Source organism: Acinonyx jubatus, chromosome B1, assembly GCF_027475565.1.
Source record: "Acinonyx jubatus isolate Ajub_Pintada_27869175 chromosome B1, VMU_Ajub_asm_v1.0, whole genome shotgun sequence".
Taxonomy (NCBI): domain Eukaryota; kingdom Metazoa; phylum Chordata; class Mammalia; order Carnivora; family Felidae; genus Acinonyx; species Acinonyx jubatus.
In genome coordinates, this window is record NC_069382.1 from 155,813,302 (window position 1) to 155,839,254 (window position 25,953).

Genomic DNA, 25,953 nt, shown 5'->3' on the forward strand with positions numbered 1-25,953 from the left:
TAAAAACAATAGGTGGGATTTTTTTATCTATTCTTGTAAAGATTCAATTTGTAAGACAAGTTGTAGATGATCCTTAGTTTGTAAAACAGTTGTTTTAAATTTCTCAAAGAATTGGGTTGTAACCGGAATGACATCAAGGTTGCTGACCCATCCATCTTACTACATTATCTTCAATTAAGATACAAATCAAAAGATTCCTATGTTCTAGATTTAGAGCTAGTTGTCTCTAGAATGTTTTTCTTTCCCTGGGGTATGCAGTATCATTTAGCTAAGAAGAAGAAGAAGAACTAAAAAAATTTTCTGTCAGGCTCTGAATATCAGCTTCCAATCTGGCCAGCTTCTTATCATAGAGTTACTTAAAAAAATCCTTTCAAATATCTTGTCAGATTTCAGCTAGTATAAATAGTAAACATTCCCAGCAGTACTGAATGACCCCATGGACAGAGGAGGCATCCCCAAACAGGATGCAAAAGATATGATTCTCCCAAGATCTGGAGTCACTCCCAAAGATAAACAAAAGAAAGAAAGACACAGATAGTCCCCTTAGAGCTGGCAACAGTCAGTGAGACCCTAGCCACAAACAAACTGCAACCCACCTTTCTGTCCAGCTATGTCCTTGAGCCCCCAACCTGATGGTTGAGCTGCCTACATACACAAAGGACCTGTTCAACCTTGGTGACCCACGTAGACAGAAAGCCAAGCCAAGTTCGCAGGGCAAATTTGAGATACACAAGAAGAAGGCGATAGCTATTCCTGGGAGAGAGAGGATTGAATCACTGGGCACCCCAAAACCAAATTCACAAGGGTCTGGATTTAGAGAAGAAGAGACCACGTGAATCTTACCTTTCCTTCTTGACGAGGCACTTTAGAGATCTGGGAGACCTGACTGTGGTTGGAATTCTCACCCTTCACCAGCTTCTACAGATGCAGGTGACTGGCCTGTACATCTGCCTGTCCCACAGGCCATTAGCAGTCAGCATGGGATTCCATTTTCTTCACCAAAAACTGTTAAAAATTGATTGAAGAAAACAATTTAGGTGATAAAACAGACTTTATTTAACACTTCATAAAGTGGATGGTCTCCTTTCAGAGAACTACAAAATGGGTTGGAGGCAAGACACTTTTATAAGATAAACAATAAAGAACAAGGAAGAGAAACAGAAAATACTGAATACCTGGAGCCACACAGTCCACCTTGTTTGGGATGAGGGGGAACAAAGAAGGATGAACAGAGCCCAGAGCTGGTTTCACGTCTGGGATTAGTTGACTGGATATACCACAGTCTGGTCAAGCAGGGCACTTACAGGGACATGAAAGTTATCTAAGCTTTGGTGTGCTGATGTAGCACCCCCAGGAGGAGTGACTCTATCTTGGTCCTGGAAAGTTACTTCAACCCAGGTAAAAATTCCCCTGATGTATAATAACTATGTAAGATGATGAAAGAATAACTGTCTAGACAGATGATGGTTTCAGCTGCAGCAATATTATCCAGTGGATGCATTCCCTCTATTTCAAAGTAATTCAATTCAATAGATATTTATTGAGTCTACATTGTGTGCAAAGCACACACTCTAGCGAAAAATTCATTTTAAATCATAATATTTAAGATGAGATGTTAGCTAGTCTAACCTTTCTTTTACAGATAACAAAACAGAAACCAGTGAGTTTAGTGATGTTTTGCAGGAGGTCTCCCGAATTTAAAACTTCATGGCAACACCAAAAAGAGAACTAGGCTAAGTCTTCTCACCATGGTGCAAGCCTGCCAATATTTTTCACCTTTTCTGGGAAACCTTCCCTGACTATTCAAGTAAATCTGATCGTTTATCCTTTGTGCCACAATGGGGCCAAGTACATACATCTATTATTGTCATCAATCATTGTATTACAATTATTTATATCCATCTCCATTTATCTGGCATAGAAATTAAGAATATGGGCACTAGAGCTCTAATCTCCACCACTGACAAGCTTTATAACACCTGGAGGAAATTTCTTTAACTCTCTATGCTTCAGTTTCCTTACCTGCAAGTTGGATAGTATTGATATCCAACTCAGAAGTTTATTAATGAGATTTAAATGAGAAAATCCATATAAAGTGTTTAGCGTGGTGTCTGTTACATAGTAACAGCTGAAAAGAATATTAACTATTTTATTTGTATTTTTATTATTATTGAAAAGTACTTATTGACTTCAAGAATATTTCTAATGCCAGATATACCTTGATTGTTCAATACAAAATTTTGAGTACCTAATATATCCCAAGTGCTCTGGACTTTCTAATATTGGTAAAATACAGTAATGAATGTGATAACAATTATAACTGAAATGGATTGAAGTCATAAGGGTAAGCACAAACAAAAGAGTGGTTAACACAGCTAGGGGCATAGTGGAGCATGAAAACAAGCTTTATAGGAAAGAAGAAATATAGGTATTCTGCAATACCTCCCCCTCTTCATTTCTTTTGTTGTGTCAGAAAAACTAAAATTTTCCTACACCTCTATACAGGCTGGAGAAAAATCCTTTTTTGTTTGTTTCTTTCAAATTTTTATTTAAATTCTACTTAGTCAACATATAGTGTAAAATTGGTTTCAGGAGTAGAATTTAGTGATTCATCACTTACATATAACACCCAGTGCTCATGACAAGTACCCTCCTTAATATCCATCCAGCCATTCCTCCACCCACCTCCCTCCATTAACCCTGTTTGTTCTCTATAGTTAAGACTTTCTTATAGTTTGCTTCCCTCTTTTTTCCCCTACCATATCTGTTCATCTGTTCTATTTCTTAAACTCTACATTTGAGTGAAATCATATGGTATTTGTCTTTCTCCGGCTGACTTATTTCACTTAGCTCTATGCACATTGTTGCAAACGGCAAGATTTCATTCTTTTTGATGGCTGAGTAATATGCCATTATTTATGTATATGTACCACTTCTTCTTTTCCATTCATCAATGAACACTTGAGCTTTTTCCATAGTTAGGCATTGTTGATAATGCTGCTATAAACGTTGGGGGAGGGTCTATGTGCCCCTTCAAATCTGTATTTTTGTATTCTTTTGGGTAAATACCTAGCAGTACAATTCCTGGATCATAGGGTACATCTATTTTTAGTTTTTTGAAGAACTTCCATACTGTTTTCCAGAGTGGCTGCACCAGTTTGGACTCCCACCACCAGTACAAGAGGGTTCCCTTTTTCCACATCCTCGGCAACATCTGTTGTTTCCTGTGTTGTTAATTTTAGCCATTCTGACAGGTGTAAGGTGGTATCTCACTGCAGTATGGACTTGTACTTCCCTGTTGATCTGTTCTACTGGGTTTTATATCTACAGCATTTATTTCTGCTCTAATCTTTATATTTCCCTTCTTCTGCTGGCTGTAGACTTTGTTTGCTGTCCCTCTTATGGCTCTTTTAGGTGTGAGAAGGCTAGAAAGAAATCTGATGCAAAGAAAAGCTATTTGGGCATTACAGTACATATTGTAAGCTAATGTATATGAGCTAGATAATGCAATACAGAGTAAGAAGGGGCAAATTCATTATTAACATAAGGCCAGGAATATTATTTCATAAGAAAAACAGTCTAGGTCAGATAATCAGAAAAACATAAATTACTCACATAGATGAGAGAGAATGTTCTTTAGGAAGAAAAAAAATGAATATTCCCACTAATAATGCATGTCTCATTTCAGGAGGAAACTAAATAAAACCCACTATCAAAGCCCACCATTTTCCTTCTCTCCCCATACACCTATTTCCCTCTACAGATCAGACAGTTCCCTTCTCTTGTGCCCCAGATACTCCATTTCCCAGAGACATTAGATCACACTACTACATCTTCCCTCAGCCACCTGGGTTATAATACTTTTAAAACATAACTTCTATGATATACTAAAATTTTATTAGACTTTTATTCTTTTAACATGCCCAAAGTATAATTATGGCACAAAGAACACTAGTGTAAACGATCCAAATAACTGCATGACAATATGAATATCACACTAATCATCGATGACCACACTGAAACATAAAGTCACACAGAAATTTTAACCAAGATACTTGAACCTTGCACACTGCAAAAAACACAGTGGTGGATTTTATACATGTATCTACTCAGTTGAAGATGAGAAAATGCAATTAACTCCTTTTTTATAGGCCAGTGTATTACTCCCATGATCATTACTTAGCTAAGCTACTTAAGGATAACTGTCCTTTAAAGAAAGGACTCTGATTCTCATTAACTAGATTTCTGACCCATAGAAGAGCTTTAGCATTTATTTTCAGGCCCTTTGTTTTGTTTTGTTTTGTTTTGTTTTTTGTCAATTAAGCACTGCATCGAAATTTTAAGTAGTAATGTGATTTAGTATTGTTTTGTCAAAGGTTCTTACTTAATAAATCTAATCAGACCACTGACTTAAGTCCAAAAAATAAAGGTCAAGCTCCTTGAAATAACTGTTGTCTAAAAATTTACAAATATACAGAATATAGGCTGAGATATTCCTTAAGTAGGTTTGCTTTGAGAGAATGTTCACTTTGACATTTAGAAAACCAAAATAAGTAATAATCATCCTCATCTCTGAGAGATAGACAAACAAAAAAAAAATCTGTTGAAGTCATATATGCATGTCATAGAGATGGTTAATAATCCAATGTGAAGGAGAACTATGACACAGTATACATCAATTATCCTAGATAATGAAACCAAGGGTATTGTATTTGAGATAATCAAAGAGTAAGTTAATAAGGAATAACTGGCATTTACATACTTCGCTCCAACAGGAAGAATGCGGTGACTGCAGTTTTGCTGAATCCCTTAATAGTGTGACTTAATAGGATTATTAACACAATATTTTCAAAATAAAAAATATAGACCTGAAGCATGACATATTTTTCCTAATACTTAAAAAAAATAAGAAATTAAAATTCTGTGTTTTTGTAGCTCCTCCATATTTACTTCAAAATTTATTATCAGAGGTGCCTGGGTGGCTCAGTTGGTTAAGTGTCCAACTTTGGCTCAGGTCATAATCTCACAGTTTGTGAGTTCAAACCCCACATGGGGTTCTCTGCTGTCAGCACAGAGCTCCCTTCAGATCATTTTTCCCCCTCTCTTTCTGCCATTCCCCCCACTCTAAAACAAATAAACATTTTTTAAAAATCTTTAAAAATATTAATTAATTAATTTTCTTATCTGTTATAAACTTCAAATGTGATTATTCAGGTGACTTGATACCCACAACTACACCAAAAGGAAGACTATAGGGTAGGGGAAGCATGAGGAGGAAAATAGTGTCTCATATATGCTCTGTGGAAATGAAATGCTATGGTAAGTCACTACATTTTACCTTTTCCTAGGTTTCCAGGTCTTAAGTAAGGAAGTCACTACTAAGTCCCTATGTCCCTATCAAAGCAGGAAGAAAAAGATTGAAGGCACATTTTCAGAGACCCAGAAGTGACAGAGGCAGAGCACAGCCATATTCATGGCTGTTCAGAGTGCAGAAAGTGTCAGTTGACAATGGGGCAACCACAGTACGAAATGAGACTGAGAAGCCATGTTTATAAAGAGCATCCTATGCTGCATCTGGAGCTTGGACTTGACACTAAAGCAATTGGGAGCCATTTAACAGCTTTCATTAGGGGAATAATACTATCAGCTCTGTGCTCTAGAAAGATCCCTCAGGCTGCTATGTAGACAACAAGGTAGACGGAGCAAAACTGGAGGAAGGAAAACCAATTGGGAGGCAAGTGCAGTAATCTAAGGAAAGATGAAGTTGTTAAGAACAAAGTTTATGACAGTGAGGATAGAGAGAAGCAGCTGGCTGTGAGAGATATTAGGGAGGTAGAAGCTGCCAGACTGGGTGATGGATTGGGCAACAAAGAGGTTGAGGCATTAAAATGACATGCAAGTTTCTCCCTCAGGCAACAGGATAAATAATGGTGCCTGAGTTTCCTTTGGAACATCCAGGGGTGACATCCACCAACAGATTGATATACAGGTCGAGAGCTCAGCAGAGTGACCCGGGCTAGAGATAAAGACTCCTGTAGAAGATGCATTTCTTCTGCATTTCTATAGCAAGCTGAATGTATTTTCTATCAGGTTAATCACATTATTGCAATTATACGTTTATTCTTCTTTTCTCTATCAGGCTATACATTCGCTGACAGCAGGGATCATCTATATTCATCTTTCTATCTCTAGTGCTCAACAAGCAATTAAAAGAATATTTGCCAGGCACTGTTTTTACATGCATAAATTTATTTAAATCTCACAACAACCTATGAGGTAGTAGTATTATTATCCCCACATTACAGTTAAGGAAACTGAAGCTGAGAATCAGTAAATAAATTTACCAAAGTCCTGCTGCTAGTAAAAGAGACACTAAACACAGATTGTGACCTTAGGTACATAGTAGGTATTTACTATCTGTTTATTTAAATAAATTGACCTGAGGACTAAATGGAAAATATTTTACCTAAAGAAATGGAGGACAGTAAATAGAGGAGCATTAAAGTACCAGTTAAAATACTACCTATTGTTAAAATCTTCTCTAAACCACTGGACTAAGTCAAATTCCTTTTATAACCCCCATATATTTTCCTTTATAGCATTTTGTAATTGCATGTTTCTTTATAAAGCTTTGTATTTCTCTATCTTTCTCCCACTGCTTTTCCCATAGTAATTTTCTCATCTTCATATCCCTAGTGCCTAGTAGTGAGGCTGGTGCTCAGAAAGTACTTAAAAACAAATTCTGCCTGACTTATGCTTTATTTGAGTCCCTTCTCTTTTCTTTTTGATAAGCCTGGTGAGGGTTTTATCAGCCCTTATGAGGTTTGAAAAGCCTGGTGAGTGGTTAGACTTTTAGGATTTCACAGGGCCAGGCCATACATGTTATATCTTATGGCAAGACTTCTCTACCTTGGCACTACTGACATTTGAACTTGGTAATTCTCTGTTGTAGGAGGTTGTCTTTGTGCATTGTAAGATGTTTAGCAGCATCCCTGGCCACTATATGCCAGTAGCACTGATCCCCCAAGTCATAAGAATCAAAAATGTCTCCAGCCATTGCCAGATGTCTCCTGGGGGAGAAGTGAATGGCCAAATTACACCAGGATTACAACTGTCTTGGGGGCTGAAGTGAGAAAGGACAGAGAAAAGGAAGAAGATTCACCTTAGGAGGGATAGAATCCTCCTTCAGTGACTCCTGCTGCCCAGGCCTGGGAACTGGTTATTTCCTTTGACCCCAATTTCTCCTGAATCTTTCATTCTAGATGCATTCATGTTTCCATTCCTCACGTGCCAAGCCTTTGATTTTCCTCAGTGTTTCACATAAAAACAATTGTATTCTCATGCACTCAGGAATCATATATTGATATAATGTCAAGCTCTCCTCCCTCCTGCCTTTCCTCTCTCTCTCTCTCTCTCCCTCCCTCTCTCATTCTCTCTCTCTCCCCTTTTCCCCTTAGTCACTAGTTACTAACATTAGCTAGGGTCTTTTTGTTGAGTCTGCAATTGCCTGTACTAGTTAGCTAATGCCACATAATTGCTGCATCATAAACCACAAAAACTCAGTGGCTGAAAACAGCCATCATTTGTTCTCATAGAGCTGAGGCTCAGCAGAAAGTTGGCTGTTCCAGACTGTGTTATCAGGAGCTGTTAAGCTCTGCTCTAGATCTCATCCTCCTGGGACTACAGAACTAACCAAGACAGGTTTGTGCTATGGCAAAAGTAGAGAGAGCAAACCCAATTGAGCAAAAACTTTTCAAGTCTTCAGTTATCTCATAACTGCTAACATTCCATTGATCAAAGCAAATCATATGGGCAAAGCCACATTAGCAAGAGAAGAAACCATTAAGTCACATACAAAGGGTATGGTTACAAAGAGGGAGGTGGAACTAGGACCACTGTAATGTACAACATTCCCATTTTTAATTATCATTATTTCCATCTTTTTATTAATCTTTTTAGCAAACTTTTCATCAAGTCTCATGAATGTACTTTCAAGAGTAGGCCTGCTTGTGCTAGCAAATGTGGTAATAAAATAATGACCCAGTGCTCAGACACTAGGCCTTACCTATTAATATTCAATTCAGGTGCCAAAGGTCTACCAATCAACTTTTACTTTATAAATAGGACAGATTTGTCCCCTGATACTCCTGTTAATTTCACTCAATTTTCAAAATAGATAGTGCTTTACTCCTACACAAGAGATATAATTATCACCATTTTTTTTAAACTTTGCACATTTTGTCTTCTCAAATTAGTCACTACCTACAAATGGGAGATTAAAAATGGTCAGAATACATAATACTAATCAAACACATAAGGACCAGAGTGTTTCATGTACGACGTTCCTTTATTAAATACAGGAGGTTGACAATATGCATCGCAATGAGAAAGAGCAGAAACTGATGAGAAATCCCTTTTGAAAGACTGATAAGACAGTTACATCATTAAATTGTGGTTGTGACACAATGTGCATAAATATTAATTATATTAAGATAATTAAAACAGAATGGCTTACTTCTTTCTAGACGAGGCTCTTTTGCTATTGGGATTCTGGATTATCCAAGTTGAAATTCTCATCTGTTGTCCTGAATTTTGAAGTTGGAAAAACCAGCTGGTTAGGCTCATTGACTGTCCAGTGGTCCCTGTGAGCAATCAGGCATGCACCTGGTAACACCGCTGCCCATCTGCCCAAGCAAGAGCAATGGAAGGACTGGAATCAGCACCTACAGAGCTCCAGTCCTCCTGTGGATACCTGGTTTTTCTTAAGCTTTATTCATAAGGCTGCCCATAAAATACTATTAGCTCTATGGCAACCTGGAACATTACAGAGTTAATACACTTAAATCCTGCTTCTTTAACATCTCCACATCCATGCATCCCAGACACATAAAATTTATCGTGTTCAACAAAACTCATGATCTTCCCAGTCAGCTTGCTCTTTCTTCTGTGCAATTTCCACAAGTAGGTCTAACTACCTTCCTGTTGCTCAAGAGCAACATTTGTCAATGACTCCTTTTCCCTTAACCTCCACCTATATCCAAGCTATTCCCAAATATATTTGATTACACGTTCTAAATATTTCTTGATCACCCTTTCCTCTCCATCCCACTGATATCACCTTAGTCCAAACCACCATAAACTTTCACTAAATTTTTTAATTTAGTGAACTACAGTACCTTGCACTAAATCTTTTCCATTTGCCATTTTTCAGGCTGAGGGGTCAAAGGAAAATGTGGACTTATTACTCTACAAAGCCTTTCCATTTCTTATAGGATACCATTCCAAATCTTCCACCTAAACTTTTGGCTTTTTTCACAATGTAACTGTGGTGATAGTGAAAGAAAGCAGTTTACTAAAGAAATTTATGGTGACATAAATGGCTTCATTGGTCCCCATCAATCAAAAGGTCACTGTCCCAAGTTGTCCACCTCTTCTCAGAGGAAAACACTACTTTTTATACTATCTTCCCAAAAGGTACTGATTGACAGAAGAGGCATTTGGAGTTCCCCAGGAAATTGTAAGAGACAGATACTCAAGTCCACCTGCCATTACAGTGCCTGACACATTATTGGTATCTAATAATTATTTGTTTAATTAGTTAAAAGCATAGTAACAAAGATACTACCATCTTTACATTATGGAAAAGGAAATTAAGGTCAGTTAAGAGACTTGTGAAAGACTAGAGAGTTTGCAAATCGCTGAACCAGGTTTGCATCCTGCTTTGTCTGTCTGCAGACCTCAGAGGTGCCACCTGCAAGGTCCAGTGAATCCACACAAATATGCATACTCCAGCTCCGTTCTCCTTTACACTGCCCCAGAGAAAGTTGGAAGGTGGAATTAGCAAGAGGGTTGTATCCAGACATCACAGAGCTAATAGTATTTGAAGTAAGGGAATAATGGAGGATTTAAAAAGTTACTTCAGAGAAATAAATTTGAAGATAACTCAATTCAACAAGCATCTGCTAGAAGCTGGGAATAGCAAGTTGAAGAAGACAGTGGTCTGGGCCCTCCAGAACTCACATTGTTGCAGAGAAAACAAACATGCAAACAAATGACTATGATAAAATCCCATGAGGCAGTTAGGTAATATAATGAACAAACACACAACTCACACTTCCATCCTCTGGGAAATTCTATAGCTCTCTTAGGTAAGAAATTGCCCAAACCAAACCAATCTTGGGTAAGTTGTGAGGTTTTGAAAAGCAGTGAATAATTAAGTCATGACTTCCATTACAACTTGACAAGATAACTTGTTAATTCAGCATACAGGTTCTGTTCTACTACTTGCTAGATACACAACTTTGAATAAGGAGCACTTTTTATGCCTTAGATTTCTCATCTGTTAAATAACTGGGAGAAAATGATAAATAATTCATAGAATATCTTTGAGAATTAAACCACAATAAGAACTAACTTTTATAGAGTTTTGCAGTGTGCCAAACAGTTTTTGGTACATTATCTCATTTTATTTCTGCAAAATCCCTATGCAATAAGTATTATTAGCCCCATTTTTCAGATGAGAAAACTGAGGTATAGTGAATTAAGTGATTTTACCTAAGTCCTATAACTAGTAAGTGGCATGGCCAGTAGTCTGGCTCCAAAGCCTGTATTCTTTAATTACTTACCCAGTTTTAATTTACCTCTCAAATTAGATAATGCCTCTAAAGCTTTCAGCATAGGCCTTGTCACATGATTGAATTAGCTTAGCTTTATACCAGAAATTGTATTTAAAATATTGAGCCAATGTATCTTTTACTCTTCTCCTGCAGCCACATGTCCATTAAATGACAAGGAAGTGGAAAGGGAGAATCCTGGAAGCAAAAAGGTGAATTCTCTCCGGGACAGAAAAGGAAATGAATATAAGTGGGAATATAAGGAGAAACGAAGGTGGAAAGAGAAATCACTTACCCATGCCAAAGTAAAACCCAGGTTGAGAGGAGCAAGGAAGGAATCAGAGAATTTGATATGAAGGCTGAAAACAGGGGCCTGCTCTGCTCTCTGTCTAAAACTCTGAAGTAATACTGTCATTGGGTATAACAGAAATAGCTAATGGTTCTGGTCAGGCTGAGGGACAACCCAAGTTCATGTTCTGAGCCTGCCTTGCCTTCCACCTGGTGTGGAAGAAATCCTAAGTTCCACGTGCTATGGGCAAGTGAATTCAAATTTAACTAGGCCTCCCAAATCTTATCTGGCAATCCAAGTCTCCATGTAAAGTTTTTTAGGGGAAACGATCCCTCCTACAAAGCATGATACAGCTCTGTAATGGAATCTTTGAAGCAAAAATAATCCCCCATTGAGTCTTTTGTCCCTTCACGCATGGAGACAAAATATGGACAAGAAACAGATAATGACTTCAAATTAGGGAGGGAAATGGTTAATATCAGCCACACTATACTAGTTTCAAGGAACTACAAGCAAATATGATAAATATATGACAAACCCTGAGAAAAGTTTCAGATCAAAATCACATCCTCCTTAACAATGTAAAAGATAAAAAAGATGAAATATGGCATCATATAAAAGACTACATAAACTTTTTAGTAAAAAGTCAAAAATCTTTAGATAAGCTGTATGGATGTTGTTTCTATTACTGTCATTTTCCATAAGTCAGATACTCAGTAATAGGGTTTCCTTGAATTTATTATCCTAAAGCATAAGTTACTATTAATATGACCAATATTAAAGGCAATAAAATATAATGGTTGAGAGCACAGATTCTGGAGTCAGACTTGTATTTTTATCTTACTTATTCCATGTTGCCATATCTGGAAACCTACCACACTTTTTCAGACTAGGTTTTAAACTTGGATTAAATAATTCCTAACAAAATAATTCTGAGGAATAAATGAGATACTGTAGGTATATCATAGGTATATGGGCATATATAGTAAGTGCTCAAGAAGTGATGGCTCTCTACCTATCTAAATCTATGCCTAGATACAGATATAAATGTAAAGACAGACAGAGAGATAGATACATAGATACATAGGTACACAGATAGATGTGTATGTATAATATTTATATATACTTGATCATTTCATAAGGGTCAATTGTTGGTTGTCTTTGCCACTTCAGTGACCAGCTGAAGAAGATGAATACAGAGAGGAGTATTAAATGAGGGAGGGGGAAGGTAATGAGCAGTTCTCAAACATATTATTCTTAGAAAATGCCTGAAGGGTTATGGGTGAGTAAATTGGTCCACAAAAACGTTCATCATCCAGAGAAGAGTTGGTTCTGATCTAAGTGCAGAGGATTCACTGTGCTCATCTCTATTTCAGTCTTGACTTTTCATCATAATGCCTCAACCACTAGGACTTTGTCACACAGAATAGTGGAGGTGGGAAGATTCAGAAAGGAACCTGTTATAGCCTCTTGCCTCCAGAGACAGGAATGGGATCCCTTCCTCTAGGTTCTACAAGGAAGTTACTAGTTGAGCAAAAACAAGATCTCAGTGTTTTGAAACCAACCAGGTCCCTTTCCACCTTACCCTGTTACTTCCCCAAGGGTGTAGCATCAGTGGGTGGAGAAGTGACTGCAAGACATCTCTCCTCTCAGGGGGTGAGGGTCATTCACTGTTGTAGCTCCTAGGTCTCTATCCTCACTTTCAGCCTCTTTGCTGCCCACTCCACACATTCCCAATGAGACAGCTCATTTCTACAGTGATAGCTCCCAAACCAGTACTTCCAGCTCAGATAGTCCTGCTAAGCTACATACCGCTGTATCCATCTGCATGTCCCATAGGCAAGAAAACTACATTCAAAGTGAAAAATATAATCCCTCCCACTCCTGCTTCTCTTCCTGTGTTTACTACTATGTGTAAGGCAGCAACAGCCACCTTGGGAGGCACTTTTTATGTGACCTGTATTCAAATGAGACTGACTCTTTCAATCCAATGGACGTTTTCAATCCAAATTGACATAAAATTATAATTGATAACATACTCATTAGGGGGAAAAAATCCTTCAATGGTCCCCATTTACTTCAACATGTATTCCAGACTCCTGAGAACCCTCTGGTTCTCCTTCCACTCCCACCCCCATCATGTCCTGGTGAGTTCCCTTCAATCTCTCCCATTGTTTCCATTGCACAGATCTATCCAGGTAGCATCACATGGTTCTGTGGCATCTACTTACCTGGTAACTTCTTCAGTGCCAGGAATAGAGCCTGACACACATTTAGCGACAATCACTATTTATTAGTTGGATGAAACAAATGAATGATTGAAAGTCAAAGTCTTAAGATCACTATTCACTGCCTGTAAGTCTTGGATGAGGTAATCACTTAACCACTCTTTGTCTTAAGTCCTTCATCTCTAAAATGACATTAATGCCCATCCTACCAAGTCATTGTGAGGACTAAAGGAGGTCATAGATGTGAATGCACTTTGTAACAAGCCATGTCCAGTACAGTATCAGTTATGTCGACTTTGGTACTTTATAAGTTTATTCTACCAGTGTGAAGACTGCTAAAAGGAAAATTTTCTCAGAATCTATTTAACTCCAAGAATAAGCCCTTGAAAATATCTTATTGAACAAAATCTGAAGACCAAGTTGTAAGTGCCGGTGTCATCAGGATCCTTAATTATGGAGTTACAAGAAGTGGATGAACTGTCAAGGTTATAAGAGCCACTTTCTTCCCACCCCACCACTTTATTTACACAGTAGAGCTCTCATGTACTTGCAGAGTGGTGGGGGGGAGAAGTGATAAATGTACAAAGTATTATAACAAAGTCCACTTTTAAATAATTATAACTTAAGTTAATTACATTGACATTTCTCAGCAAGGATTAAGTAAGTCAGAAGGGGAAAAAAGGCATATGAGAAAATAAAAAGCAAGGGTTGGACTACAAGAGCATCTCTTTTGTCTTTCATTCAGGAGTGTAATTAAATTAAGTAGGATTGATTGAGTGTCAAACATCTGTGGGAGTCATTTCCTAACTTCATTAATGCTATTGTGCCTGAAGAAGCCTCAGTGGTAATTTCTCTCACAAGCATCTAATGAGAGTCTAGTGATGTGATATGAAAGCATTACACCAAGCCGCTGTGCCCTACGCCACTGCCGATCTGTGTGTGAGGAATTTATTAGAAATGCTGGCCTGGCAACAGCAAAGCTACATTATCCACCTCAGCAGTGGGAGTGGGACAGCAGGCAGCAGTGAGCTGGGGTAATGGAGTCATAAAGTTGAGAGTTTAGACAGCAAGCATAACAGAATAAAAACAAGACTGCTAAGGAGAACTAAATGGTCATAAAAAAGATCATATATAATGAGGTACAGCAGATAATGAGGTGCATTTAGATGAAAAACACTAAATAAAAATTATGACTGCTTCCTCTTTAACCCCATAACCATCACAGCTTCTTCCAGCAGCTGGATTTGCCAGGTAAACTAAAGTGAGTAAACTAAGTGGAAGGAAAAAATATATATGTTGGCCAGCTTAGTTCATTATTACAAGCATCGCTGAATGTACACAGGACCCCAGTAGAATATGAGGCACTGGGCAAGACGTTATGAAAGATCTATAACTCCTATCCTTTTTATAGAATTATGATTTTAAAGGTTCTAATACTATTATAATTATAAAGTAATTAAGTGGGGGATAAATGTAAGGTTGGTTTTTTTATTCAATTTATCATTGTGGTTAGAAGCTGCCTGCTCCCAAGCTTTGTTCATTCACCCATCTATCAGTTAATGAGCATTTACTATGTACTGGGAGTTCTGGCCAGCTGAAAGGATGCCAAGTTGCATAAGACCAGTCTCTGCTTTTCAGTAGCTTTTACACTGGTACAGAAAACTCACAAGTAATCAAATCTGCAAAACAAAAATTGAAGTGGAAAAACAGAGATGAGCACTGAGTCCCATGGGAACACAGTGGGCACAACACATGGCAGGGCTCAGAGTACTAAAAATGAACAGAAATCAGGTTGATTCAGGGGTGTGAAGGCTGACAGAGAAGAGAAAGGGAGGATGACAGAGTTTCAATGTGAGCAAACAGCATTTACAAAATCACCTGGATATGAGGTGACAAATTTAAAGAAGGACTAGAAAAAGAATACTGATAATGATCTGAGGTTGGAGAGCCCAGGTTTGGGGCCATGACGTGGGGCTAAGATTTCATCCTGCACGTGAGCAATGGGAACCATAGAGGGCTGCTGAGCTCATTTACCACTGCCACAAGTGCAACATTTAAATGTAACTTTCCCTTCTGAATTCTCTTGTTGAGAGAAACTAAGTCTGAAAGAGATGATATATAATTTCATGAAATGACTAACTTAAATTTACACAGCTAATTTCTCATTGTAATTTCTCAACATACCATATGCTTCTATGGCAAGGTAGTCTGTATTTGACAGGACCAACACTGGAAACTTACCAATTTCACTGGATTCTAAGTAATCCCTATACACTAAATCCTACTTGAAAGCCTCTTTGTAATGTAATAGTATATGGTGCTAAAATGCACAAAGCTGCTCTGAAGTTTTATGAAGTTATGGTCACTTAATATTTCACCCTACTTATAAATGGGAGTTTTGACCCAATCAAAGGGGATATTGTAATTTGAAATTAATTTATCCTCAAGTCATTACTATAAAGGAATTTAATAATCATATTAATATTTTTAGAAACACCTTGAAAATTTAGTAGCATTATACTACTTATATTGTGATATAGTGTTTATATTTCTGGCCATTGTGTGCCAAGCTTCCACTAAAAGTAGCTGTTAAGATCTGGAGAGTTGATATGAACTACGGTTGAAACAACCCTGCTCATCAATAGCCCATTATGTAACATGGCTCTACTGCAATGATTTGTCCTGGAGTAGCAGCTCAGCAAAATGTACCACCTTAGAAAACCAACACATACATGGTCAACTTAACCAGACTGTGAGTATCTTGAGGATAGAAATCACCACATTCATCACTATTTGGCTTGACAGAGGCTTAGCAAATCTATTAGAGTGTTGTCAACCCAATGCCATTGTCATCCTCATCGATAGTATTCTCTGCTTGGGGGGGGGGGGTGCAGCATATTGTGGAGAGATCACATTTCCCAGAATTCCTTTCCCCGTATTGTTCGAAGCTAGTATCTGCTGGGAGAGGAATATGCATATCCCCACAAATGAAAAAGAAGGACCTATTATTCTGGCAGCTGCAGAAGAAGAACCTGCTTGAGGATCTTCTACTTTGGTGTAGACACCATGAATAGTGGCTTCCCTGACTTTTGTGTCCCCAGCCTATCCAACAATTAGAAAAGCCTCTATTTTCCTGCATTAAAACCCTTCCTACTTGGAACATTTGAAGTGGCTTCTGTTTTCCTCACCTAAGCCTGGCTGGAATGAGCACTTTAGTGGAGAAAAGACAAGACAGAAAATGAACAAGAAAAGAGAAAGTAGGGAAAAAGAGAAAGAGGAAGAAAGATATGAAATCACCTCCTTGGTTTTAAAAATACAGTGAAACAGCAAGGGGTACGTCTCATTCTTAATTCTATGTGTACTGTATCTCCTCAGGACAGGAGTGTGAGTTCTCCCATACTTTGGAAATACTAAAATGTCAGGAACTGTGACTCCAAGCAAGTCTTCCTCAGTATCCATGGACACCATTAATGTAAATCAATGAAGATGAGCATTACAAGAAATTGTTACTAATTCCCTAAATTAAAAATCGGAAATGTTGTCATATTAATAATCACAGTTGACAGAATAATTGAGCCAATCAGAAGAAAGACTGGAACAGCAGTGTGAACATCTTCATAAGCCCACAGGGAACTTCTAGGAAATGAGCCACATCAGTCAAAACCAAAAAGAAACTACTCTTTTGAAGATTTCTACTCTGAAAAAGAATAGGTGCTATGAGTAAGCAAACTAAAGCAATGAAGTTTTCTGTGAATCAAATCCCTAACTTTTTTGTTTTACTATTCATAAGCCAAATGCTAGGGGAATAAAAAGCAGCGTATGTTTGAGACATATGTTAAACAAAGGAAGGTGTTAAACATACGGATGTTGACATATTTAAATCTGAACTAAAACAACTACTGCTTGTAATACATCCAGTTTCTGAAACTACTAAGTTCAGTATGACAATTTCTTCATGTATGTGGATGTATTCATTTTCCACAATTTCTTAAAAATTTTTTAGCTAGTCAAATATTTTCACTGATCCACAAAATGTAATCAATCCTTCCCACACTCATTGTTGTCAGTGAAGTGACAACGACAACTGTTAGTAATTTAAGCCATATAGTAACAGTTTTTAAAATCATCTTTAGACAGTGTTTACTAAGAAAGCAATGACTTTTCAGCTGAATCTCTTAGAACGTGGGTCTGGTGGCCTGTGCTAATTTACTCTTCGATGTACATGTTTCTCAACCCAAACTTCTTTCCCAAAACCAACTCCTCTTGACTTCTTACTACCATTCTTTCAGTCACCTGGGCTTGAAAACTTAAGAGTTCTCTGGATTCTTTCCTTTATTTTGCACATTCAATCGGAAGCAAAAAAGCATAGAATTTTCTAGCACCTTTCCCTTCTCTTCTCATTCCTACAATACTGTACAAATTGGCTATACCTTTCAACCCAGAGAATAAATGGAGAAATTATTTATCAAATGTGAAGAAAGTTTCTGATATTTAACAGATATTTAATAATGTTAGTTCTCTTATCCTGCTTTCCTTTCATCTTTCTGGTTTAACCTCTAAACCATATAAAGCATAATTCTAATCAGATTATTACCCTGCTTAAAAATATCCAGGGCACCTCTTTCCCAAAACATGGCCTACTCAGCCAGTATTCAATGTGTCTGGTTCACATTCACCTTTTCAATTTTCTCTCACTGCTGTCTTATAGACAACACTCATGCTTCATAAACTAAACCATTACCCAGTGACACACACAAATATATCTGAGCTCCAGTCTTCACCAGGCCAACCTCCATTGGAAATAATTAAATAACCTATTTGTTAATTACAAAACACTGGAGACTGAACCTAACTATCTTAACATCAAGTGTATAGCCTTGTACCTAACTTAACTCTGACAGAAGAAACATCAACAATGAATATGTTATATCCTTGTACCCCAATAAACCAGGCACTTACTATCTATGCTGTGGATCAGCAAATTATGGCCCACAGACGAAATCTGGCCCATGCTATTTTTGTATAGCATGCACGCTAAGAAAGGGTTTTACATTTTTCGATTGTTGAAAAAATTCAAATGAAGCATAATATGTCATGCTACATGAACACCATATGAACTTCAAACTCCAGTGTCCACAGATAAAGTTTTATTAGAACACAGCCATGGTTATTCATTTACATAGCTGCTTTTATGCTACAACAACAAAGTTGAATAGTTGCAACAGAGACTATATGGCCCATAAAGCCTAAAATATTTACTATCTGGTCCTTTAAAAAAATATTTGTTGGGCCTTGATCTATACTATGAATTAGGAACTTATACTACTTAGTATTAATATTTATGCTTTGTTTGTATTTCCTATTTCCCAACTTCTCTTAAAGCCCCTCATGAATAGAAATCTTTTTTTTTAATATGAAATTTATTGTCAAATTGGTTTCCATACAACACTCAGTGCTCATCCCAACAGGTGCCCTCCTCAATACCTATCACCCACCCACCCCTCCCTCCCACCCCCCCATAAACCCTCAGTTTGTTCTCAGTTTTTAGGAGTCTCTTATGTTTCTTTCTGCTACATTCTAACACTCTGGCCTACCATAGATGTTATGTTTTTGTTTTTGCTTTTGCTTTTGTTTGTTTGTTTACAGAGTTGATAGCCATAGATGCTTGTGAGTGACTCTCATGCTATTTCTACAAATAGATATAGGTAAGCACATAGATTTTCCTGGACCAACTGGGGAAACAAAGAGCAGGCTATATTAACTACAGTTTTAATTGTAGAGGATGTTGTTTGTTCTCCCAGTAACAAAAAATAGTTGCCACATGCTAATACTTATTTGAGTATTTCCCAGAAGTGCTTTCCCATCTCCCTTGTACCTTAGAGTACACTTAGAAGTACTATAAAGCCATTGTGCATCTTGGCTTATAAAGCCATCATTTTCACTGAAATTTTATTTTCGCCCAACTACACCTGACAAAGAACTGTAAATCCTGGACACAGCTCTTTAAATAATGAAATTAGCAAACCCAAATTTTTTTCATGGAAAAGGGCATGATGTCCCTAGATGAGACCAAAATAACTGGCCAGTTAGGTTGTTTCCATTCAACAGCACAGTGATTCTGTGGGACAAAAATAAAAAATAAAACTAATCATTTGGCTAAATTAGCTTAATTCTATCCAAATACTCTACCTAGGAGCACTGTACAGAAAATATATACCCTGATTATTCAAATGCTAATGCCCCTCCATCAAATATAATATATGTGTATGTTTGTGTGTGTGCACACATGCGGGTATGCATGTGTATTATACTTAAGGTGAACAAATAGAGAGTAAAACATAATATAAAATATCACCATGAAATATACGGCACATTTTTGGGCCTTTGTAGATTTTGCCAATTTTCTTCCTTCTGAATCTCTAAGACCTGTCTAAGCTGTCAACAATGCTATGTCAATTGTTTACAAAACAGATCTCATTCACAGGGGAGATAGAAGACTGATTCAGTACTCAGAGACGCTGAGAAAGAAAAAAAAAAACTAGATGAAACACTGACAGTTGCAGATTTTCATTTGAACTAGTAAAATCTGATGAATAAATAGGATGTCAGCAGAATCTAAGACTTCTCTTTTGGCCACAGGTTTATCTTAAGAATTATTGGCACAATATTCTTTAGACATGAGAAACATTTTTAATAACAGGATTCTTGGAATAAGACAAAACTGATACATAATGGATTGTAGAACTTCAGCATCTATAGTAATTTCCCTCTGTTTCTTTCACTAAGTTTTCTTATCCTTTCTGCATATCTCATTGATAGTAATTTTAACGTGTTAAGACCATGTGTTGTCACTCAAGGTATTTCAAAAGTTTCAAATGATCTCTGTTGGTCTTTTCATGTTAGTTGTAAAGAGAGTCATAAATACACATTTCCAATAGTTTTTCCAAGTACATCATATACTGGTAGTATATGTCTGGTAGTTGCATTGTCATCAGTAAATCTAATATACAGTTGAGCTGTGCAGTGTAGTATATTAAAAAAAATTTTTTTTTAAGTTTCCAAATGAGGAGGAAGTTGGTAGAAGCTGTTCTTTACTATATAACTTCATTACTCAGCTAATTTGGTCTTGTAAAATATTAACTCTCTTCCTAAACATATTTTCAGAAGAAAGTACTGCAAGGTCAGAGTGGACAACTATTATTTCTAAATCTCCAGAATCCATTCACCCTACTTTGCTAGTAGCATTCCAATTTTCATACTGGGACTCATCCTTCCTTCATTCATAGACCACACAGTTGCTGTGGAGGTCATTTCACTTCCGTCTGGGGTAACATGATCCCAGCCTGGTCAGTCAGATTATCTCCTTGCCGGGGGGGCAGGGATTGATTTATTTGTGAGCACATGGTTCAAGCTGAGTCAGTCAGGTCCAAGCAGGGCTAGCCTCAGAACGTTAGCCTGAATGACTGACAGCATGCTTGAATTCGTACCTGAATCTGGTGAGGTGTGAGGCTGATGCTGCACCCTAATGGCACAGTCTATCAGTGACTGGAGCCAAGGCCAAAAAGGTTATATGAAGAAATGAAAAGAGAGAATGTTGTCCTGGTGAAAATCATTTGAGCACTGTCTTTCCCAAAGCAACTTTATTTCCATTTTTTATTCTTTCCATAAATAAAAATTTCCATATTAGATACCCTTTAAATCAGTTTGAGTTGGGCATTCTGCCACTTGCTATTAAAAAAGGCTTGATGGGGCACCTGGGTGGCTTAGTCAGTTAAGTGTCCCACTTTGACTCAGGTCATGATCTCATGGTTCTTGGGTTCAAGCCCCATGTCGGGATATGTGCTGACAGCTCAGAGCTTGGAGCCTGCTTCAGATTCTGTCTCCTTCTCTCTCTGCCCCTCCCCTGCTCCTTCTCTGTCTCTCTCTCTCAAATAAATAATAAACATTAAAAAAAATTTTAAGTCCTGATATAACAATTGGTGACTCTTGTTCTCCCCTGTATCCCTAATAGGCATAGAGGGTAAAACTCCAGTGCTTACACCTCCATTCAGAAATCTCAACTCCCCATTTCCATAGTGTAGAAAGCTTTCAAGAGCACAGGTTAAACAGCAATCTCCATTCCTAACATATCTCTGAGTTTCCTACCACCACTTCAGCAGCCTTCAGGAAGATATAAGGAATATTGCTGGTTCCCTCCAAGAACTTATACTCAAATTCTCCAAGATCAGCCATTGTGCAGTAAGAGTAGAAATTTGTATGAAGAGACTAAAATGAAGAGGAATCTCTAGGCATAGTGGTTGGAAATTAATGTTCAGTCATCCCTCACATGTGGAGAGCCAGCTTTTAGTGTCAGTCTGGGAGGAGGTATACCTTTGGTGCTTGATTTTAAAAGAGATGGTGAGGGGCGCCTGGGTGGCTCAGTCGGTTGGGCGTCCGACTTCGGCTCAGGTCACAATCTCGCGGTCTGTGAGTTCGAGCCCCGCGTCGGGCTCTGGGCTGATGGCTCGAAGCCTGGAGCCTGCTTCCGATTCTGTGTCTCCCTCTCTCTCTGCCCCTCCCCCGTTCATGCTCTGTCTCTCTCTGTCTCAAAAATAAACGTTAAAAATAAATAAATAAATAAATAAAAATAAAAAAAATAAAAGAGATGGTGAATTTCCACACAAAAGATAAACAATGGTGGAATTGGTCCACTTCAGTAAACAAACTATTAACAAAGAAATACTGGACATGACTGGGCTTGGTGAGCAGACTTTGAAAAATGTTAAAAATGTAAGAAACTAGTCTTAACTAACTCAGAAGTTGGATTTCCTTCTGATGAAGAAGTCTAAAATGTTTTCATTCCTGCACTAAAATAAAGACTATCTAAGATCAGATTTGGAGATCACCACCCAGAAGCGAGGTCCATGAGTCAACAGTGTCAGATCCCAGCTCCACAGTTCTCTTAATCTCTTTAGGTTTATTCTGTATTCAACTTCCCCACCAGGAACCCTTCCTCCAACTTTGGAAAGACTCAACCCTAGTAAAAGGTCATCTTCCTTCCTGTGTCCCTCTAAACCCTGCTCCTAAATATGAGATTTTAAAGCCTAGAATCTTAATTTCGTGTATTCCCCCACATTTGGGGGGAGGGGGGGAAAAACTTTCTCTAGAAAGCTCACCAGAAAGATTTTTAGAATAAAGGTTTGGAAATGTGTGTGCTGAAAGCAATCTTCCTGAGCTGAGCAGAGAGGGCTGGAGGCTACCTCTCTCCACTCATCAGGCCTCAGTGAAGCTCCCAGAGGAGAGCAGAGTAGCCGGCACTGGAGAAGGCCTTGCAACCAGCTGGACTGGAGAGACTGCCAGCTGCCACTGTACTCGGCATAGGTTCCACTGAAGTTCTGAGACCGATTACATAAGGAGCCGTCCCCATGTCCTTTCAACACACGCATGAAAACCCTTATAAATGATTTCAAGGAAGGAAGTCTACTTCTAATTCACACCTAAGAAGGTTCTCACCCTGCTTTATAGAGAAGCCTGTCTTCAAAATCACACTTAATTTCAGAGAGCTACTACACTGAAAGAGGCTTCAGAAAACTGTGGAATGCCAAGGTGAAAAACACTTCCTGGCCCATGTGGCCAATGTATGGACAAAGCAGATGGGATGTACTTTCTGGTGGTTTAGTACGATTGCAGACAAACACTTCTCTTGCCCACACTCTTAGCTGTGTGCTCCAAACTCCCAGCCTAATACTACAGACAGCTGGTCAAACATGGAAAACACTTTATTTTTTTTAATACCATACTTTTGATTCATTTACTTTTAAACCAGTTTTTCCTCAGCTACATGTACTAATATGTTTATACCATAGGGTTAATTTTTTAGAAAAAGTGTCCTTTACAAATTCAAATTCAAAACAGATTAACTCCCTTGTTCCACACATTTTTTGCCTAAATATATACTATTTTTATTAAGTTATAAAGTATAAATTTATTTCTTAATTTTTTTAACATTTATTTTTGAAAGAGAGAGAGTGTGTGTGAACAGGGGAGGGGCAGAGAGAGAGGGAGACACAGAATCCGAAGCAGGCTCCAGGCTCTGAGCTTTCAGCACAGAGCTTGATGAGGGGCTCAAACCCATGGACTGCGAGATCATGACCTGAGCTGAAGTTGCATGCTTAACTAATTGAGCCACCCAGGTGCCCCATAAAGTATAAATTTATTTCTAAAAAGAGTAAAATACCTTCACCAGTGATAGAAATCTCAAGCATGTAATTAAATGCCAACATAACACACGTTTATTTTTAAGTCTTCAGGCCATCTGAAAGTATTTTTTAATGGAGTAAAATAACCACAATCTACCATATTTTCAGTAAAAATAAGTTAACATATTAGAAGATATTAAAGTTCACTAAACTGGGAGATTGAACTTGGAAAGTATGTAGACATTATACAGCTATATAATAAATTAAATATAGAAGAGAAATATATATACTCTATATGAAATTAACCAGACAAGATTCTTTAAGATGGGGACTTGCATTTTTTATTCACTAGGTAGTCCTCACTTTGTAAAGTTGTGTCAGCACTATTAAATACACAGAACACTCGTAAGCCATAAACAAAAGCCAGCTGGATGTCAACTGTTGAAACTTTCCCATCTTAGTCAGGAAACCAAACATGTTTTTCCTGCTAATTTACACTTTACTTCACAGTTAAAGTTACCTTAAAAGTGTTAAAGGTAACAGTAATTCTGTGATCTGACTAAACTTGAAAAGGCACTGTCTTTCCTCTCCTTAAGCACAGAGAATGTTGAAAAAGGCATTCCAAACTAAGATATTCACAGGAGTTTTTTAATAAGCAAAATATTTTACTTCTAACACTGACTGCACTATTTATATATAGACTGCAAAGAGAGCCAAGCTTAAGTGATAACGATGAAATACAACTGTCTGCAAAGGACCCAACACAGTGCCAGGAATGCTAAGTGCTCATCGCCTGTCAGTCATTAGAGACTCTGCACCATGGCACCTCATGATCCAGTGGCACCTAAGATGACTCCTCAATAAATTCCAGCTCTCAGAAAAATCTTGCTTCATACTGTATTCCCCAGCTGCAGGGAGGCTGTGAGAACCTCTGAGTTGCCTAAGGACCCAGTCTCATGGCCAACTTCCTCCTCGTATTCCCAGTCCTGAAACACCAAGGCTCAAAGTTAACACTACAGAGGGAAAGACTGGGAGAAACATGGACTCAAGGAAAGCTTAAATAACTCACAACTTCTCTTTTGCACATTATTTTATATCTATAGGCAAAATGGAACAGAAACCTTATACACCCTGGCACTGCCCCAGATTACAATTTCTGCAGAGTGTTCCAAGTAGTGTTTCTTCCTACTATTTTTCCTTCTTTGAAACAGTAATGTATTGTCCAGTCCTGGTTTTTCATTATTATAATTCAAATGTAAGTTTTATACAAACATGCGCTGGCCTTACTAACTTCACCCTATGAAAACTCCCCTTCTCTTCTCCCATTGTCTCTACCTCCCCTCCCCTCAAAATACTGTATCGCTGTAATCTCCAAGTTCCCTTGTAGTTTTCAAGTTTTGAGTTATTTTCAGTTGCTCTCTTCACTCTTTTCACACAGCCTCCCACAAATACTGAAATTATGTCATTTTAATCTACCATTTCCTCTCCACTCCCACAGCCACCCAGCCCAGGGTCCTCATCAGCCCACATCTGAGTGGCAGTGATGGTTTCTGAGCGGGTTTCTCCGCCTCCAGTCTCTTTTCATCAGATCCCACCTACTCACAGATGCTCTAATGATTTTCCTCTAACTTCATTTTCTTCAGGTCCTTTGCCTGCTCAGCAGTCTCCAGTGCTTTAGTGTCACTTATTATGCACACCCCAAGCCCTCCCTGGCTTTCAGGGCTTTCCACTAATATTATACCCCCAGGATCCCATCCCACCTTAATTTCTCATTACCTCTCACTGCAGCCTCTCTGCTCTGACCAGCACCAGCTGTCTGCCATCTCACATAAGCCAGATGCTCATTTTCATCTCTGTATCTTTCCTCATGCAACCCCCACCCACCCACTGACCTACAAATTCATTTCCCATCTTTCCATCAATATCTTGCTTCTCTTCAAAATTTGGCCCATCACTCATCTCTTCAGAAATTCCTCCTTACTTAACTGCAACCAAACATGGGATTCCTTCTGTCCTTTATCCCCTCAAAACAGAGCAAACCTCTAGAGTTGTTGAGGATGGGGACTTGGAGACAGAAAGAGATTCAGGGCAATGCATGTTGTTTAGGTGACAAAGGCACAAATAGTTTGATCTAAATTCATAACAAAGAAAATGTCTTGCAAATAAAGTGATCAAAGGTCCAAACAAACAAAGCATTATTTATTTTTAATGTATGTTTGTTTGTTTGCTTGTTTGTTTGTTTAGAGAGAAAGAGCATTAGGGAAGAATGGCGGGGGAGAGAAAATCCCAAGCAGACTCCGCACTGTCAGTGCACAGCCCAATCCAGGACTTGAACTCACAAACCATGAGATCATGGCCTGAGTCAAACTCAAGAGTCAGATGTTTAATTGACTGAGCTACCCAGATGCCTCTGAACAAAGCACTCTTACTCATGAAGGCTTTTATAAGGGAAATATCCATTTATAATAACAATACTTACCATGCATTAAGGGCTTTATTTTACTTCTGCCGAGGACCTTATGTACACACCCAACTCCTTTAATTTTTATTACAAACAAGATAAGCATTGTCACAGTCGTGTTACAGAGAAGAAAACTGATGGTCAGAGAAGCAAAATAACTTGCCTGAGGCCACACTGCTAGTAA